This window comes from Rhinatrema bivittatum, chromosome 4 (genome assembly GCF_901001135.1).
Source record: "Rhinatrema bivittatum chromosome 4, aRhiBiv1.1, whole genome shotgun sequence".
NCBI lineage: Eukaryota > Metazoa > Chordata > Amphibia > Gymnophiona > Rhinatrematidae > Rhinatrema > Rhinatrema bivittatum.
The window spans coordinates 357,412,955-357,430,522 of NC_042618.1; the positions used below are offsets into that span (position 1 = coordinate 357,412,955).

Sequence of the window (17,568 nt, forward strand, 5' to 3'; positions counted from 1 at the left end):
TTGGTTTCTCATTGGATTGACTGTGGCCACTCCATTTCTGACTTTAGCTTTACGGTCATTGAAGTGGTTCCCCGCCCTGTTCGGGGTGGTGATTTCTCAATGTTCCTCGGGCGTCGTGAGCAGAAGTGGATTTTTACCCTCAATACCGTGGTTCCCCAAGGCCTTAATAGGGAGATTGAATGGAATCTGTTCTACTAGCTTGTCATGGGGACGGGACGGATCCGCTCATATTTGTTATCTTGACAGCTCTCGCGTGAGTTGCCGCGTTCGCGCCATTTTTATACGTTTAAATAGCTGTCACCTGTGCGAGCCTGCGCGCTCCGGGTACTTATTTAAAGGTATGTACATGTTTGTTACGGTTGTATTATGTAGCCTTTCTTTTTCACCATTCTAATATAGACTTTTGTTTATACTTTTAGATTTGACTGTACCTTTGGTCCCCCCCGACGCAGCCTGGCGAAACACGGGTCCGTGTCGGGGGACCTCTTATTACATGGTTGATTTTGAATCTATGGAGTTGCCGTTATGAACCCTCGTATTCTGCCTTCTTGGAAACTATTAAAGTACACCATTGAATGGTGATTGAACATTTATCCTGCACCAGCGTTTTGTGTGAGACTTCAATTATCCCAATATTGACTGGGTAAATGTATCATCGGTTCATGCTAGAGATATAAAGTTCCTGGATGGAATAAATGACATTTTTATGAAGCAATTGGTTCAGGAACCGACAAGAGAGGGAGCAATTTTAGATCTAATTCTCAGTGGAGCACAGGATTTGGTGAGAGAGGTAACCGTGGTGGGGCCGCTTGGCAATAGTGATCATAATATGATCAAATTTGATTTAATGACTGGAAAAGGAACAGTGTGCAAATCCAAGGCTCTCATGCTAAACTTTGAAAAGGGAAACTTTGATAAAATGAGAAAAATTGTTAGAAAGACTGAAAGGAGCAGCTACAAAAGTAAAAAATGTCCAAGAGGCGTGTTCATTGTTAAAAAACACCATTCTAAAAGCACAGTCCAGATGTATTCCACACATTAAGAAAGGTGGAAAGAAGGCAAAACGATTACCGGCATGGTTAAAAGGGGAGGTGAAAGAAGCTATTTTAGCCAAAAGATCTTCATTCAAAAATTGGAAGAAGGATCCAACAGAAGAAAATAGGATAAAGCATAAACATTGGCAAGTTAAATGTAAGACATTGATAAGTCAGGCTAAGAGAGAATTTGAAAAGAAGTTGGCTGTAGAGGCAAAAACTCACAGTAAAAACTTTTTTAAATATATCCGAAGCAGAAAGCCTGTGAGGGAGTCAGTTGGACCGTTAGATGATCGAGGGGTTAAAGGGGCACTTAGAGAAGATAAGGCCATCGCGGAAAGATTAAATGATTTCTTTGCTTCGGTGTTTACTGAAGAGGATGTTGGGGAGGTACCCGTAATGGAGAAGGTTTTCATGGGTAATGATTCAGATGGACTGAATCAAATCACGGTGAACCTAGAAGATGTGGTAGACCTGATTGACAAACTGAAGAGTAGTAAATCACCTGGACCGGATGGTATACACCCCAGAGTTCTGAAGGAACTAAAAAATGAAATTTCAGACCTATTAGTAAAGATTTGTAACTTATCATTAAAATCATCCATTGTACCTGAAGACTGGAGGATAGCAAATGTAACCCCAATATTTAAAAAGGGCTCCAGGGGCGATCCGGGAAACTACAGACCGGTTAGCCTGACTTCAGTGCCAGGAAAAATAGTGGAATGTGTTCTAAACATCAAAATCACAGAACATATAGAAAGACATGGTTTAATGGAACAAAGTCAACATGGCTTTACCCAGGGCAAGTCTTGCCTCACAAATCTGCTTCACTTTTTTGAAGGAGTTAATAAACATGTGGATAAAGGTGAACCGATAGATATAGTATACTTGGATTTTCAGAAGGCGTTTGACAAAGTTCCTCATGAGAGGCTTCTAGGAAAAGTAAAAAGTCATGGGATAGGTGGCGATGTCCTTTCGTGGATTGCAAACTGGCTAAAAGACAGGAAACAGAGAGTAGGATTAAATGGGCAATTTTCTCAATGGAAGGGAGTGGACAGTGGAGTGCCTCAGGGATCTGTATTGGGACCCTTACTGTTCAATATATTTATAAATGATCTGGAAAGAAATAAGACTAGTGAGATAATCAAATTTGCAGATGACACAAAATTGTTCAGAGTAGTTAAATCACAAGCAGATTGTGATAAATTGCAGGAAGACCTTGTGAGACTGGAAAATTGGGCATCCAAATGGCAGATGAAATTTAATGTGGATAAGTGCAAGGTGATGCATATAGGGAAAAATAACCCATGCTATAATTACACAATGTTGGGTTCCATATTAGGTGCTACAACCCAAGAAAGAGATCTAGGTGTCATAGTGGATAACACATTGAAATCGTCGGTGCAGTGTGCTGCGGCAGTCAAAAAAGCAAACAGAATGTTGGGAATTATTAGAAAAGGAATGGTGAATAAAACGGAAAATGTCATAATGCCTCTGTATCGCTCCATGGTGAGACCGCACCTTGAATACTGTGTACAATTCTGGTCGCCGCATCTCAAAAAAGATATATTGCGATGGAGAAGGTACAGAGAAGGGCTACCAAAATGATAAGGGGAATGGAACAACTCCCCTATGAGGAAAGACTAAAGAGGTTAGGACTTTTCAGCTTGGAGAAGAGACGACTGAGGGGGGATATGATAGAGGTGTTTAAAATCATGAGAGGTCTAGAACGGGTAGATGTGAATCGGTTATTTACTCTTTCGGATAGTAGAAAGACTAGGGGGCACTCCATGAAGTTAGCATGGGGCACATTTAAAACTAAACGGAGAAAGTTCTTTTTTACTCAACGCACAATTAAACTCTGGAATTTGTTGCCAGAGGATGTGGTTAGTGCAGTTAGTATAGCTGTGTTTAAAAAAGGATTGGATAAGTTCTTGGAGGAGAAGTCCATTACCTGCTATTAAGTTCACTAGAGAATAGCCACTGCCATTAGCAATGGTTACATGGAATAGACTTAGTTTTTGGGTACTTGCCAGGCTCTTATGGCCTGGATTGGCCACTGTTGGAAACAGGATGCTGGGCTTGATGGACCCTTGGTCTGACCCAGTATGGCATTTTCTTATGTTCTTAACCACTAGGGAAATATCACCCAGCAAGCAAGAAATGGCTGCCACCTGTACCTTCTAGGAACTCAAGGCAAGCCCCTTGTCTAACCTGCCCTGATGAAAAGCCAAGATACAGGGCACATCCGCCTTTCGGGAAGACTCCAACCTGGACCCACAGAACTACTCAAATAGCCACCACATGCTAACAACGGCCAAGGAACTGGACCATTTTCAAGAAATCAATTGAGACAAAATCACCACCAAAGAATACTCTCATGTGGCGCTTCTCCGCTCAAGAACCAGACCGTAAGAGAATTGAGCAGAGTCATCCATGACTATGGGCCCCTGAATCAGAAAACCCCACACCCTTGGAAGGCAAAAAAGGTTGGTCCACTTGCAACCACATGAAGTTCGCATACCAAGGCCTGCCAAGCCAGTCTGGTGCAATCAGAACTACCCGGTTGCTCTCCAGCTCTATTCTTAGTAACAGTCTACCTATGAGTGCCCACGGGGGAAACACAAACAGGAGCACTCCTTCCGGCCAAGGCTACACTAAGGCATCAATGTCCATCAACCCCTGTTCCCACCACCAGCTGAAGAACCGGTCTATCTTCGCATTCTGCTAGGTCACAATCAAATCCACCCGTGGACAACCTTATTTGTGACAGATTTGGTGAAAAGCATCTAAGCTTAAATTCCTATTTTCCAAGATCCAACCAATTTTGACTGAGGAAGTTGGCTTGAATATTTTCATAACCAGCAATGTGTGCTGCCAAAAGCAACTATAGGTTCCCCTCTGCCCAAGGGAACAGGAGCGACCTCTCTACTGAAACACCCCAACTCTGGGTTCCCTCTGTTGATTTACATATGCCACTGCTGTGGCATTGTCAAGAGGACCCGAATGGCCCTCCCCCAAATCAACAGGAGGACATGGAGAAGAGCTAGTTAAATGGCTTTGGTCTTGAGCTGGTTGATGGACACGAGGCCTCCACTGGAGACCAAATCCTCTGAGCTACTTTATCCTCACAATGAGCTCCTCAGCCAGAGAGGTTCAAGTCAGTCATCACCAAAATCCAGGACAATGTGGTTAAATTGACTCCCTTCAACAAATGCATATACTCCATCCACCAATGTAGTGAGTTGCACACTGGTTGACTTGGTGAAAGCCACACTCCATAGTCCTGGAAATCCAGATACCATCTTGACAGAAGCAATGCCTGGAGAAGGTGCATGTGTATCCTCGCCCATGGGACTAAGTCCAGGGTCGCCACTATCAATCTGAGCACCTGGAAGTAGCCCACGGCGATCTGCCCCAGGAAACTTTGGACTTGATAGAATATCTTGCAGACTTGTTCATCTGTGAGAAAACCTTGTCCCACCTGAGTATAAAACCGTGCCCTCAAGTACTCCAGGGACTGCATGGGCTGAAGAGTACTTTTGGCAAAACTGATCACCAAGCCCAAGATTTCTAAAAACTGCACCATTTGACAAGTCATATGTACTGCCTCATGAGATGTTGCACAGATTAACCAATCATTGAGATATGGGTCCACCATAATTCCCTTGCGTTGGAGAGTTGCTGCTACCATGACCATTACCTTAGTGAACACATGTGGTGCAGTCACTAGGTCAAAAGGTAATGCTTGGAACCGGAAATGATCCTGTAACACGCAAACACACAGGTATCTCTGCTCCTGTTTCTGAATCAGGATATGAAGGTAGGTCTCCGTTAGGACCAATGAGCACAGGAACTCTCCCTGATGAACAGTGGCAAGTATAGATCACAGAGTCTCCATGCGGAACCCACAGACAGCTATTTACACCTTGAGATCTAAAATGGGATAAAAAGAACCATCTTTCCTTGGCACCACAAAATAAATAGAATAACAGCCCCGTCCCCACTCTGAAGGACAAACCAGTATCACCGACTGCAAGATCTGCAGTTTTAATAAAATTTTGCGAATAGTCTGTTTGGCTGGAGTGGTGACACCATAAAATGTCCCAAATGGGACGATGAAGGTCTAAATCATTACCTGAATTGATAATCTCCAACACCCACTGGTCGAATGCTACCTGGGTCCATTCCTTGTTAAATTCCTGTAGGTGTCCCTTTACGGGAACCAGAAGGGAGTGAGTCCATGAACCCTCAGGAGGCAGCTCTGCTGGCACGGTGGCAGAACCAGCATCAGCCTTTTATCTTTTGGCTCCACAAAAGGACTGACTCCAGCTCCTCGAACTGGAATAAGCCATGGAGGTGGTTCCAAAAAATTGTCTACCCGGACAATATCGCCTAGAGGCTCGAAATTACCCCAACCTTTGCCTGCTCTATAAAAAGAGGCCTTTGTCCTTTGGCAAGCGCTGGGGCTTTCTGTCTCAGAGGTTCTTTACCAGTTGGTCCAGATCTTCTCCAAACAGGAGCTTGCCCTTAAAAGGCAACTTTGCCAGGCAGGTCTTAGACCAAGAGTCAGCTGCCCAATTGCAAAACAACAGCAGCCGATGCACTGTGACCAAAAGGGCCACTGACTGGGATGAACTTCACATCAAATCATACAAAACGTTTACCAAAAAGCTGCCATCCTGGCTTCCTCCTCACTCTCCGGCAGCTGCTGTATCTAACAAAGGAGAGCCCGGACCACCATAGCCAAGTAAATAGAAATCTGGATCACGGAAATAAACACATTTCTCAAGGGTGGCTCCATCTTCCTGTTCTGTGAATTCTTGAGGGACGCGCCCTCCTCAGAAATGGTGGTGCGCCTGGTGACTGCTGTAACCAGAGAATCCACAAACAGGATCTGGAAAAACTTCTGCACTGAAGCCAGTGAAAGAAGATACAACCGCTGCAGGAGATTAACACCCTGAAGGCCCGACTCCGGGGATTCCCACTCTGCAAACCTCATCTCCTCTATCTCTGGTGGAAGGCAGTAATTAAAGTTTTTCCTTAATTACAGAATCCCACACCAAAGTCTCCTGAGGCTTCGACTCTTCCAGGCGGAAACAAGAAATCACCTGCACAATCAAGTAACCATGAGAGAGGGATCATAGAATCAACCAAGAACAGAAAGAGCTCCCCTTCTTCCAAAGATGCCGAGCTATCAGCATCCCCGGGTTCCTCAGGATTCCCCGAGTCCCGCCAAGAAGGCCCTGGTGCAGGCTATGCCTTCTAGGCAGGAATCTGATTGGGGGGGGGCTACGAAGGTCTCACTTGATGCCTTAGCCATGGCTCCGCATGGTAGCATCCCAGGCTTGGAAAATGCACAAAAAGCCTGGCAAAGAAAGTAAAAAAAATTACGGGGAAAATTCCCCCCCTGGCTCCCGGGGCCAAACTAGAGGACATTTCTGGTGCACCAAAACTAGAGGTAATTCAAAATCTAGCTCAGGCCCTGCTGCTTCAGAACCATCTAGACCCAAGTATACAGTTGTGCTCAAAATGTCTGTCACTTCTGGAGTCAGCATGACTAACCATGTGTTGGAGCCTTCCAGGCTCAGTATGCCAAACATGCTAACAGGTGATGAAGGAGCATCCAAGCCCTCCCGCAATCAGGGACTGGGATTCTCACAGCATCAGAAGCTGCGGCCCGACCTTGCCATCGGGCCTGCCACACTGCTACCTAACAACCATGGGGGAGAGATAGAGATACAGCCGTGAGAGCTCCAAACCCTCCCTGTGATCACAGTAATGCTGACTGCGCTTCCTCCAGACAACCGGTACTCTAACTACCGCTGTCCCTGTACAGCAACTCCTGCTAGAAGTTATCTCTGAGCTTGCTTTTTAAATTTTTTTTCTTTGGTGGCAAATGGGAAAAGGGGGGGGGGGGGGGTTCAGTGAAGGGAGTCCAGAAAGACACACACCCAAGGCAAGGGGCCAAACAAAAATTCCTCTTAGTAGGAGAATACAGAAAGCTAACTGCATTCTGTTCTGCTTCATGGGTTTTTTCCAATTTAGGCTCCCTGGCCAAGCTCAGACAGACACCCCCTTCAGAAGTTGGGAGCACATTCTGCTGCAACATTCTAGTCCTACCATCTTCTGGAGGCAGAAAATATTGGATTTCTGCTGCTAGTACCACCTCCTAAGTAATGGCCGTGATGCCACTCTAGTGGGTAGGAAAAATGGTGGTTATTTTGTCATATAAATAAGTGTGTTGTGTATTCAAAGTATAGAAGTTTTACTTATAAGTCTGAGAATAAGCAAAAAAAGCATACAAGATTAGAGTTTGCATTAAGAAATATATACAAACATACTTCCCCTCACAGATTCCAATGTGAGCCATATATCTTTGGAAAGATGGAAGCACAATGCTGGAAAACCAGCACTTCATTAACCACTGTAATGTTCAAAAGCTTTTCCTCATCTGTTTTTCTCTGATTTCAAACAGCTAGAAGCTGGTCTTTTTATATTGATTCTTCTGATCTTTGTCCTAGTTTCGGTTTTTCTCTGGGCTATTCTCATATGTTCTTGAGGCCCCAACTGTCTGTCCTTATCACATCAGCAAACAGGTGGCTATTGTCCTGTTTTCCCTAATATGTGCACAGTTAGCCTCCTGAGTAACTGCTCTTTAATACATCTGATCTCATGACTTGTTTCTTGTTACAAGGCAAGCTAAGAAAAATGGCATATGCATTCTCAGAACTTATTGGCCTTATATCAAATAAGTACACTAGTAATATTAGTGATTTTCTGCTTCACTAGTTTCAGTTGAGGTACAAAATCCTTCATGTAAACTAAATAACTGCTTAAAATAATTTTCCACAGTCACACAGGAAAACAGTGTCATCTGCCTCCACCTGCTGGGGGGGGGGGGGCCCCCCCCAGCAGGTGGAGGCAGATGACACTTGTCAGAGATGGACTGGTGTAGCAGGATGAGATAGATTAATTCAACAATCAAGGTTTCCAAGAGAAGAGCTAATAATATTTACAGAGCACTAAAAATACAACATGCTGCATAAATCACATGGTTAAACTTAAATTAAGGTTCCCTTCTCTGACCTCTCCTCTGTCTCTGAGCTATAACTCTATCTTCCTAAATCAATCACTCAATCATTGCCCACTACAGTCAGATCCTCTATTTTCCAAAGTCCAGATTGTCAGTCCCTGCTCACCCTTCATCAGGCTACCTTATCCATGGTGATTTCAATGACCATACCAGATGAATTATCATATTTAATCCACTTTCACTTTCTTTCGTACCTTTTATTATCATCAAATCTTCCATTCGGAAACCTTTTTCCACCTCTCAGAATTTACTACTTCATGCAGTGTTGATATTTAACATGATATATCAGTGTGATCTCTGCATGGGTTCTGAGATGCTACTATGACTAACAGTTAAGGAGAAGCTTTCAAAGTTAAAAATTCTAACATTTCTTCATGAATAGAAAATAAATTAGAAGAAAGAGAAATCTTAATCATTAGATTTAACTGCTTAGTGGATTACCAAAAACTACTTTTAACAAAATTTTCAGTCCGTTCATATATAGACTAAAATTACCTCAAATTGTGTGCATTTACAATTACCAATCAGTAAGTGGAAAAGTTTAGCATAGAAAACTGGTTGCATGTGCACAATATTTTGATCAATCAAGCAAAACAGGACCTCAGTTATAGATCTGAATTAAGGCAAAATACTTAGTGCCATTTAAGACAGATTCGAGCACAAGCCAGTAAACCAAATATTGTCCAGCAAGGTTAGCTTCAGGAGTACTCTGCTCTAGTACAAAACATTACCATTAATCGTTTCGAGGCTGCTAGTAGATGTGCCCAACACTGTACAGATACATATAACTGACAATTCTTGTAATCTGCAATCTAGATAAGAGAGGATTTAAGATTTGAAAGTAGCCTAAAAAAGGTTAGAGTTTTAGGCCTGATTTGAATATGATCAGGGAGGAGGCATTCCATTGTTCCAGGCATAGGGCAAACAAAACTGGAAGGTGTGGAGTCCATGCGTAGAAGGGCATGGAGAAGAGAATAAAGGACACAAACATAGGCAGGGGAAAAGAAAGGAGAGGTAATGAGGCTGCAGTGTGAAGGCACTTATGTAGGTGGGTAGAAGCTTGAACTGAATGCAGAAGCAAATAGGGAGCTAATGCAGTCATCTGAGAAGTAAATATCATGGGAACACTTTTTTCCCTCTGGAAACAGAAACAAAAGGGAAAAAACAGGGTCCTGTTTGTTTTAATTATCTAAAATAACAACATTCGCTAGCACCATAGTTTTAAAACTTTGCCATACTAGCATGTGTGCTGCCTCTGCAGTACATCTATTACTGGTCAGAATGGAATTCCCTCAAGCCTTTCTGGTGCAGCACACAGCCAGGACAGAAAATATAGGATTGTCCACAGTTACTCCTTTTACCTCAAGGCTGCATCTTTACCTACTAGATTTGCAATGCACAAAAACCTGCAGCTCGAGAGGATAAACTCTCCAAGAAACTGCCCAAGACAGGCAACAGCAGTGTCCTTGCCAGGTCAGGTATTGCCAGATTTTAAACCACATTTGTAGCCCAAATCAAATCCAGGTTACTTAAGGCAGGGTGAGACAGGGTAGCACTGTGAGATAGGTGGGGGGACAAGGGGTGGAAGAGAGAAGAATATTGTTTGTTTGTTTTTTAAAGAGCATAAAGGATTACATTTTCAAATACTCACTTGGAGGCCGATGCAATATTGGGTGTTTAGGCCAGCGCACCGGTTAACTTGCTATTGGACGCGCTAAGCTAATGCCCAATGCAATAAGGGAATTAGGAGTGCAAAATCCCTGTCTTTGCCCCTGGTGCTCAACATCCTCTCTCTCTTCCTACTTCCTTTCTTCCTCCTTGTCTCCTACCTGTCCTACAGTAGTGCTCTGCTCTTCTCCCTCCAGGAGGAGGCTAATCCTGAGTCATCACTAGGCAAAAAAAAAAAAAAAAGGTCTCTTCCCCTATTCTCATCTTTTACTTCCTGTGGTGGTCTTTAAGTATGTCTCCAGTTTGCAGGCAGCAACATGATTAGCAAGCTGAAGTGGGGACGTTAGCAGTTTCCAGTACAGGGCAGCTATGCAGGCAGGCTGCTCTGTTTTCTCACAAGTAGCTGCAATCCGACAGCGAGCAGATTCAGATAACTTTATTGGCATAACAATTTTACATGAGTTGCCAAAGTAATATATATAATGATGAAAATAAAAGTGTAAGAAAAAAATTGGAAGACAACAGTAAATTAGGATTTAGAGGTTTAAGGTTTATTGACATTTATATACCGTCTCAGCATAGCCTTCACAGCGGTTAACATTTCAATAAATATATAAAGTAAGGAAATTACAATCAGTTATAAAAGAATAAAACAGCTAAAAAAAGAAGGAAATTACAAAAGCATATTAGCTGTTAAAAAAGATATAAAAAAATAAAGCAATAAGTATTAAACCAATAAAATACTAAAAGCATGAATATAGCACTTCCAGCATTTTTTAAAGGTTAAAATAAGACCAGCTGTAAATATTAAACTCAAATGCACGTCTATTTCTCATTTTCAGTATAAGCGGCATTGAAAAGCCATGTTTTAAGTTCTGCTTTAAATTGTTTTTTTCCTGCTGCATCCTTAATTGAGTTGGAAGCGTATTCCACAGTTTAGATCCTGCAATTGACAGTGCTCTCTCTCTGACTTGACTAAGGTGTGCTGATTTGATTGTGGGAATTGGCCGATCTCAAAGTTCTTTGTGGAGCATGCAAACGCAGCACAGCACAGCCATTCTGTAATTTCTCCATAAATTATATTGTGTATAATGCATGCAGCTTTGTAAATTATTCTAGAATTTATTGGAAGCCAATGTAATGCTATCAATGTTGGAGTAATATGGTCAAACTTCTTTTTTCCTGTCAGAATTCGAGCTGCAGTGTTGTGAAATACCTGCAAAGGTCTAATGGTGGTCTGAGGTAGACCAAGCAGCAAAGCGTTACAGTAGTCTAAATTAGCAAACAATAAAGCCTGAAGAACAGATCTAAAATCAGGAGGTTCCAATAATGGTTTCACTCTTAAGGTTAATAATTTAAAGTATCCATCTTTTAATTTAGTCGCAATATGTTTTTTCATATTCAATTCAGTCAATTATCACTCCAAGATCTCTGGCAAATGGTGAAGGTACCAAATTAATATTTTCAAACTTAAATGCTAGAGTATTTGATTGTGAATATTTTCCTTTCTAGTAATATTTCAGTTTTCTCTGTATTCAGGAGCAGTTTCATTTGTAATAATAATTTTTTTATAGCATCCAGATAGTTATTAGTTTATAAGTAAAACCAAAACCATTTTCTATGGGGACTAAAAGTCAAAGTTTTATCAAAAAAGCCCCACAAAACAAGGTGTCTTGAATAGGAGATGTGCACTGGGAATTAACAACGGCTAGGAAAAGAGAGTATTATGGGTGTAAGGTCACAAGAGAGTTTTCTCAAAGTTCACACTTTTATTTGCCTACAAATACCTGAGATTTATCCCTGTTTTTGTACTTTCTGTAACCTATAATTTTACTGTTTAATACTATTTTCTCAAGCACATTTTTTGGGAAAAATAAAAGCCAGACATCAGACCGTGAGGATGGCTGTTGGATGAGGAGTGTTCTGCTAATCAGATTTAGCCTTGACAGCCTCATATTTTCCCTATATAGAACCCCCTCCCTGGAGTCAGTTCAAAGTGATACCAGCACAAGAGCAAGCTGTAAAGAAACAACTTACCTTCCAAGTTTAAGTTTTATGTAAAGCTGTTATTTCTTATTTAAAAAAAAAAGTAAATTGTTTTATAAGCACAGTGGTGGAAGATCGCTTTCTCTGTGACCAGTGACTCGAGTTCTACATGCTGCAGCAACAGTCGCCTTCTGCTGCTTTGCCGTTCCTGCCGCCTGATTGGCTGCTGCGAAGAGTCATCACTCTGCGACTGCTGGTTTAAAGCTGCCTCTGGAAAGAAAAAAGGTGCTGCCCGGTTGCCTCACCCACGAACTTGATGAGTTCCGCTCATCCTGAGAGTTGATTATGGGGGCGAGGACTTTAATGCACATTATATGTCGATTAATATAGTACCATTCTAAACATGAAGAAATTATTTGATTAAACAAATTATTGGTCCGTTATAGCAGAAGATATGTCTTCACCCGGTACATCTTCTGTTGATGCGGAAGGCTTTGTCCTGGTGGCAATGTAAGTTGACTGTTTTGCTTACTGCAGAATATCCTTTTATATTTATTAGAGTGACAGGTGTTAGCTTAAATATGTCGCCCCCCCCCCCCCCCCCTTGCATTTAATCTGACACCCCATGGTAGATTAAGAAGATTGCTTTATTTTTATTTGCTAGCTGGTAACACTAAAAGACCTTCCATAATAAGAGGAAAATGATCAAACTCAGTGAAAATACATTTTATTTGCGAAACTGCAAACATAACTTTTCTGGTAATGGTGACAAACCTTCAGTTTGCATTCTCTGCATTTCTTTCTCTTGCAGTCTGATAATGGTTGAATTATCTAGGATCTAGATGTCATTGTGGATATATTGAAATCCTCTGCTCATATAGAATGCTAGGAATTATTAGGAAAGGAACAGGGAATAAAACAGAATGCCTCTGTATCGCTCCATGTGTGACCACATCTCGAGTATTATGTGCAATTCTGGTCCCCGCATCTCAAAAAGATATAGTTGTATAAGAAAAGGTACAGAGAAGGGTGACCAAAATGCTGAAGGAATGGAACAATTCCCCTGAGGAAAGGCTAAAGAGGTTAGGGCTCTTCAAATAGGAGAAAAGACAGTTGAGGGGAAATATGATAAAGGTCTATAAACAAAAGAATGAAACTGGCAAATGTAAATCAGTTGTTTACTCTTTTAAAAAGTACAAAGACGAAGGAATCGAGGGCAAGATGGCGGCATAGACGCGGAGCTGAACGGCGACAGCTCGAGTTTTTCTCCTGAAATTATTTCCCCTTTTGATATGCCTTCGAAAAGAAAGGGGAAGGTAAGGATCTTTCCACCTGAGACCCTACCTTCCACCGGGCAACTTGACCTCATCCGCTTTCTGAACCAACCGGAACGAGTGGAGAGTGCCGGTGAACCTGATGTGAGTCCCCGCGGGGGAGAGCGGGGAGTTCCGGCAGACGAGGCTTCTCTCAGCCCGGACACCAGACCACCCCCGGCACAGCGCGAACCCGACGGAGAGACTTTCTGGTCGCAGGTCGATGACGCGGCCGATGCGACCGGGGAGGTGGAGGCCGATCCAGGAAGTGAGCCGACGCCGAAGAGGGTCTCCCGGCCAGAAACGGAGGCTTCTGCGGGAGCGGAAACCTCCGGGGCCGCGAGCCAAGAGGAAATCCTCATAGAGGACATCGAGGGAGTTTCGGAGGACCGAGGTCAGTACTCAACATCTACCGGTATGGGAGACGTACCTACGGTTACTACATCTAAACCTGGGGTTGTGATATTTGAGTCGCTCTGGGATCTGGTGGCTGGTCAAGGCCAGGCTATGAAACGGCTAGAACAAAAAATGGACTCCCTGAATTACAATGTCCAACAGAAAATACTTGGAATACAAGAACAGGCAACGGAGACATTACATAAGATGGAAGAGAATGAAAATAAAATTCACTCTCTGCAAACTGTTAATGTAGCAGTAATTAAAGAACAAATGGCCTGTTCTAAACGTTTGGAAAACTTGGAAAACAACATCAGACATCTAAACTTACGTATTTTGAATTTTCCCAAAATTGCTGGGGAAATTCCCTTTATTACCTTGAAGAGACTCTTTAGAGAAGGACTGGAATTCACAGAAGAAAATATGCCAGCCATAAATTTTTGTAGATTCCTAAATAGTAGTAATAGATCTTCTGCTGCAGGCCCTCCGCCAATACCTGCTATTCCTTTAAATTTAACTAGTTTTTTGGAAAATACTGATCTATTGGAAAGGAAAACATTGCTGGTTGCATTTATTTCTGTTTATGACCTAAATAATGTGATGCGTAATTTCTTTAGAAAATTTCCCTTGAATTTCCATGGTCAAACAGTAAGAATATACCCAGACCTAGCTCCAATTACTCAAATAAGACGTAGAGAATTTCTATCTCTGAGACAAGATGTCGTATCTCTTGGTTTCGTATTTACGCTTAGATACCCATGTAAATGTATAATTAAGAAAGGGGATGACTGTTTTATTTTTTTTCAATCAGAACAGCTTTGCCAATTCATAGATGATAGAAGACCAACCACCTCTTCCCCGGTCAATTAATTGTGGGTTATTTTTGAATGTTCCAGATAGTCTATGTTAAATGCCACTGTTAAGATATGGAATTTCTATAGAATCTCTCAGTTTGATTTCACTTGCCCTCCTTCTTATTTCTTTTTATTTCTCTAAGGGTTGAATATATATAATTGTATAAAAGTAAAGTACTTTGAATTTGGGTTCTTTTAATTTTTTTTCAATTTCAGAGAACATGAGGAAAAGTATATAAGTGCTAAAATGCTTGAATATTATTTCTAATAGGTAATTGTGAAATACTTTTTCTTTCTCAAGACTTTACTTAGATGTAATCTCTTTTATTTGTATTTTGAAAATTATAAATAAAGAATTAAAAAAACGTACAAAGACTAGGGGACATGCAAGGAAGTTACTAAATAGTACTTTTAAAACATAGGAAAAATTATATTTTCATTCAATACATAATTAAGTTCTGGAATTCTTTGCCAGAGTATGCACGCAGCTCGGAGACCGGCTTTATAGAGAAAGAAGCCGGGTCCGGATGAGGTGAGTGCCGCGCTGACGTCAGCTGTATCCATCCGCCTCATTTACCAGACAAAATCGTCCCTACTCCTTGCATCGGGGTGGGGGCGGGGCTTAGCCAGCTCTTTGTGGTGGGTAATACAGGATAAGAAAGCGCTTCCTCTATTCCCTCGCTTCAGAAATATGTTTGAACGTCCGCTTCCTATTGTATGTCGTCGTGAATTTATATTGCTTCTCAAAGTCCGAACATAGCCACCCCACACCGGGCTCAGGCAACGTTCTCCCGCAGCTTTTCCTCGCGTATATTTTTTTTTAGTACGGATTTGAACTCCATTTGACGGATTGTCTTAAGCTAATCCTGTAGTTGCATAACCGGAAGCCCCTGACCGGCCGGTCTTTGTACGGGACACGCCTCTTCCAGCTGCACTTTTTTCTCTTTTGCCGGTTGCGGAAGCAGACCATCCGGCAGGAGGGTTGTGAAATCAATTTCCATGACGACCGGTGTGACACAGATGTTGTAATCAATTGAAAAAATGTCTAAAGTAAAAACAAACTATAGTAAATGAATTAGAGGTCGGAATGGGCTAGCTGTTCTTTATTCGGCGTACTGTGAACCAGGGAGTTTGGAAATAATTTTGTAATAAAAAATGTGTGCGGCGAATGGGGTTCTAGCAATGACGTCATGTCCGGAAGTAAGTGCCTCAGGGGTTTGCAAGCAGTAAACCCCGAAGGCGGTTTTAAATGTCCGGAGTGGGAGGGGGTTACTGAGTATTGCTATAGCACTGTACTTTCGGTTATCCCTAAAGTCGCAGGATGGGGACGGAGGAGAAAGGTTAGTTAGGGATGGGGTCCATGGCTTGAGTGAGGTGATTTGGACTTGGCTTGATGCTGCTGGGGAAGGGGCTATTCAGGCTCCTTATGATCCAATACTTTCTTGCTGAGGTTTGTGGTGCTGGTGTTGGTGAGATATTGTTAAGGCTAGCAGGTGTGGGTGTGTTGCCGCCCTTTAATAGCCAAAGCGGCGCCAGAGGAGCCGCGGGTTACCTGGTTACTTACAGAAGCAGTTAAAGATTAGACATTCGTTTTTACACCTTTCTCCCTCATATTTTAAAAGTACTGCACCATAACGTTTGCACACCATATGTTAATTTTGATTATGCTTTTTATATAATAGAAATGCTCAGTGAGGAAATATTTGACATGCTTCAATAAAGTATTACTACGTGAAATTTTCCATAGAGAAGGAAACTATAGGGCAGTATATAAAAATTATGCAATTGTAGAGAAGGATGCTTAGTGGAACATGAAAAATGTTTATTTGAATAGTCAGTGACCGGTGGTGGTAGTGGAAACAGTACTTGTGGTTTATGCATTATATCATATACCTATCCAGTCGCTCCAACTAAACTTCTTCCACAACCATCCGCTGAAGAAAACTGTGCTACCCTCCTGACCCTACAAATATGAAAACTTGAAACGTTTCTCTTTCTTCTACGAAATTCTCATGAAAACCCAATACTGTCTACATGATCTCTTTGGGAGAAGATACACAGTTGCGTTGTGATTGGCAGCACTGGAATCTTGTGGGGAGCAAAACAATTGTGGGTGGTATATTGTGTGCCAAGTTTAGGGCCAATTAATTTACTGTGTTATATAAAACCAAACAATTAGAATTCTTAAATAGCACATTATGTGTATGTATAATGTGTTGTGTTTTTTTTTTCCCCCCCCAGCATGGGTAGATGTAGCCAATGATCGTCTTTCAAAATGTCACATTGATCGATGTATAAAGAAACTTTCAGAATGTGATGCCCTTATGTTTGTTGCTTTGTATGAAGCTATCTTGGGAGAGAGTGCCCAGTAAGAGCACGTATTCTGTGAAGTATTGTATGTTTGAGAGGCAACTAATTTTTGTTCTTAAAGTAGCCTTGCAGTAGGCCCATAGAAGTGATGTTACATGAGATAAGCTGTGCTGTCTGATTTCAGTGATGTGATACTTTTTTTTTCTCCATGATAAAATGTCACAGAGGCTGGTAGCAGCTTAAAGACTAACAGATTTATATAGAAACATAGAAATGACGGCAGAAGAAGACCAATCGGCCCATCCAGTCTGCCCAGCAAGCTTTACACTTCTTTTTTCTCATACTTATCTGTTTCTCTTGGCTCTTAGTAACCTTTGGTTCTATTTCCCTTTCACCCCCACCATTAATGTAGAGAGCAGTGATGGAGCTGCATCCAAGTGAAATATCAAGCTTGATTAGTTAGGGGTAGTAACCGCCGCAATAAGCAAGCTACACCCATACTTATTTGTTTACCCAGACTATGTTATTCAGCCCTTATTGGTGGTTTTTCTTCTCCCCTGCCGTTGAAGCAGAGAGCTATGCTGGATATGCATGAAGTATCAGTTTTTCTTCTCCCCTGCTGTTGAAGCAGAGCTATGCTGTATATGCATTGAAAGTGAAGTATGCATTGAAAGCCACATTAACTATCAACAAATATTGAATAAGCCTAATAAAGGAAAATTAGTTTCTTACCTGATAATTTTCGTTCCTGTAGTACCAAGGATCAGTCCAGGACACCTGGGTTGTGACTCCGCACCAGTAGATGGAGACAGACTAAAACTTGTGGGCGGAGCATATATGCCCCTGTGCCAGTCACAGCCCCTCAGTCATACGTAATGTCAAAGTAGACAAAAGCCAAAAAGGCAACCATA

General features: G+C 41.9%; 1 protein-coding gene across 1 annotated transcript in view; it reads right to left on the reverse strand.

Annotated features, from left to right (window-relative positions):
* POLG2 (DNA polymerase gamma 2, accessory subunit) overlaps positions 1-12,122 on the reverse strand; it is a 30,558-nt gene extending 18,436 nt beyond the window's left edge. The window contains exon 1 of the mRNA XM_029600755.1: positions 11,836-12,122. The gene's annotated coding sequence lies outside the window, so the exon portion shown is untranslated. The remainder of the gene's footprint in view (positions 1-11,835) is intronic.
* Positions 12,123-17,568: the final 5,446 nt, after the last annotated feature.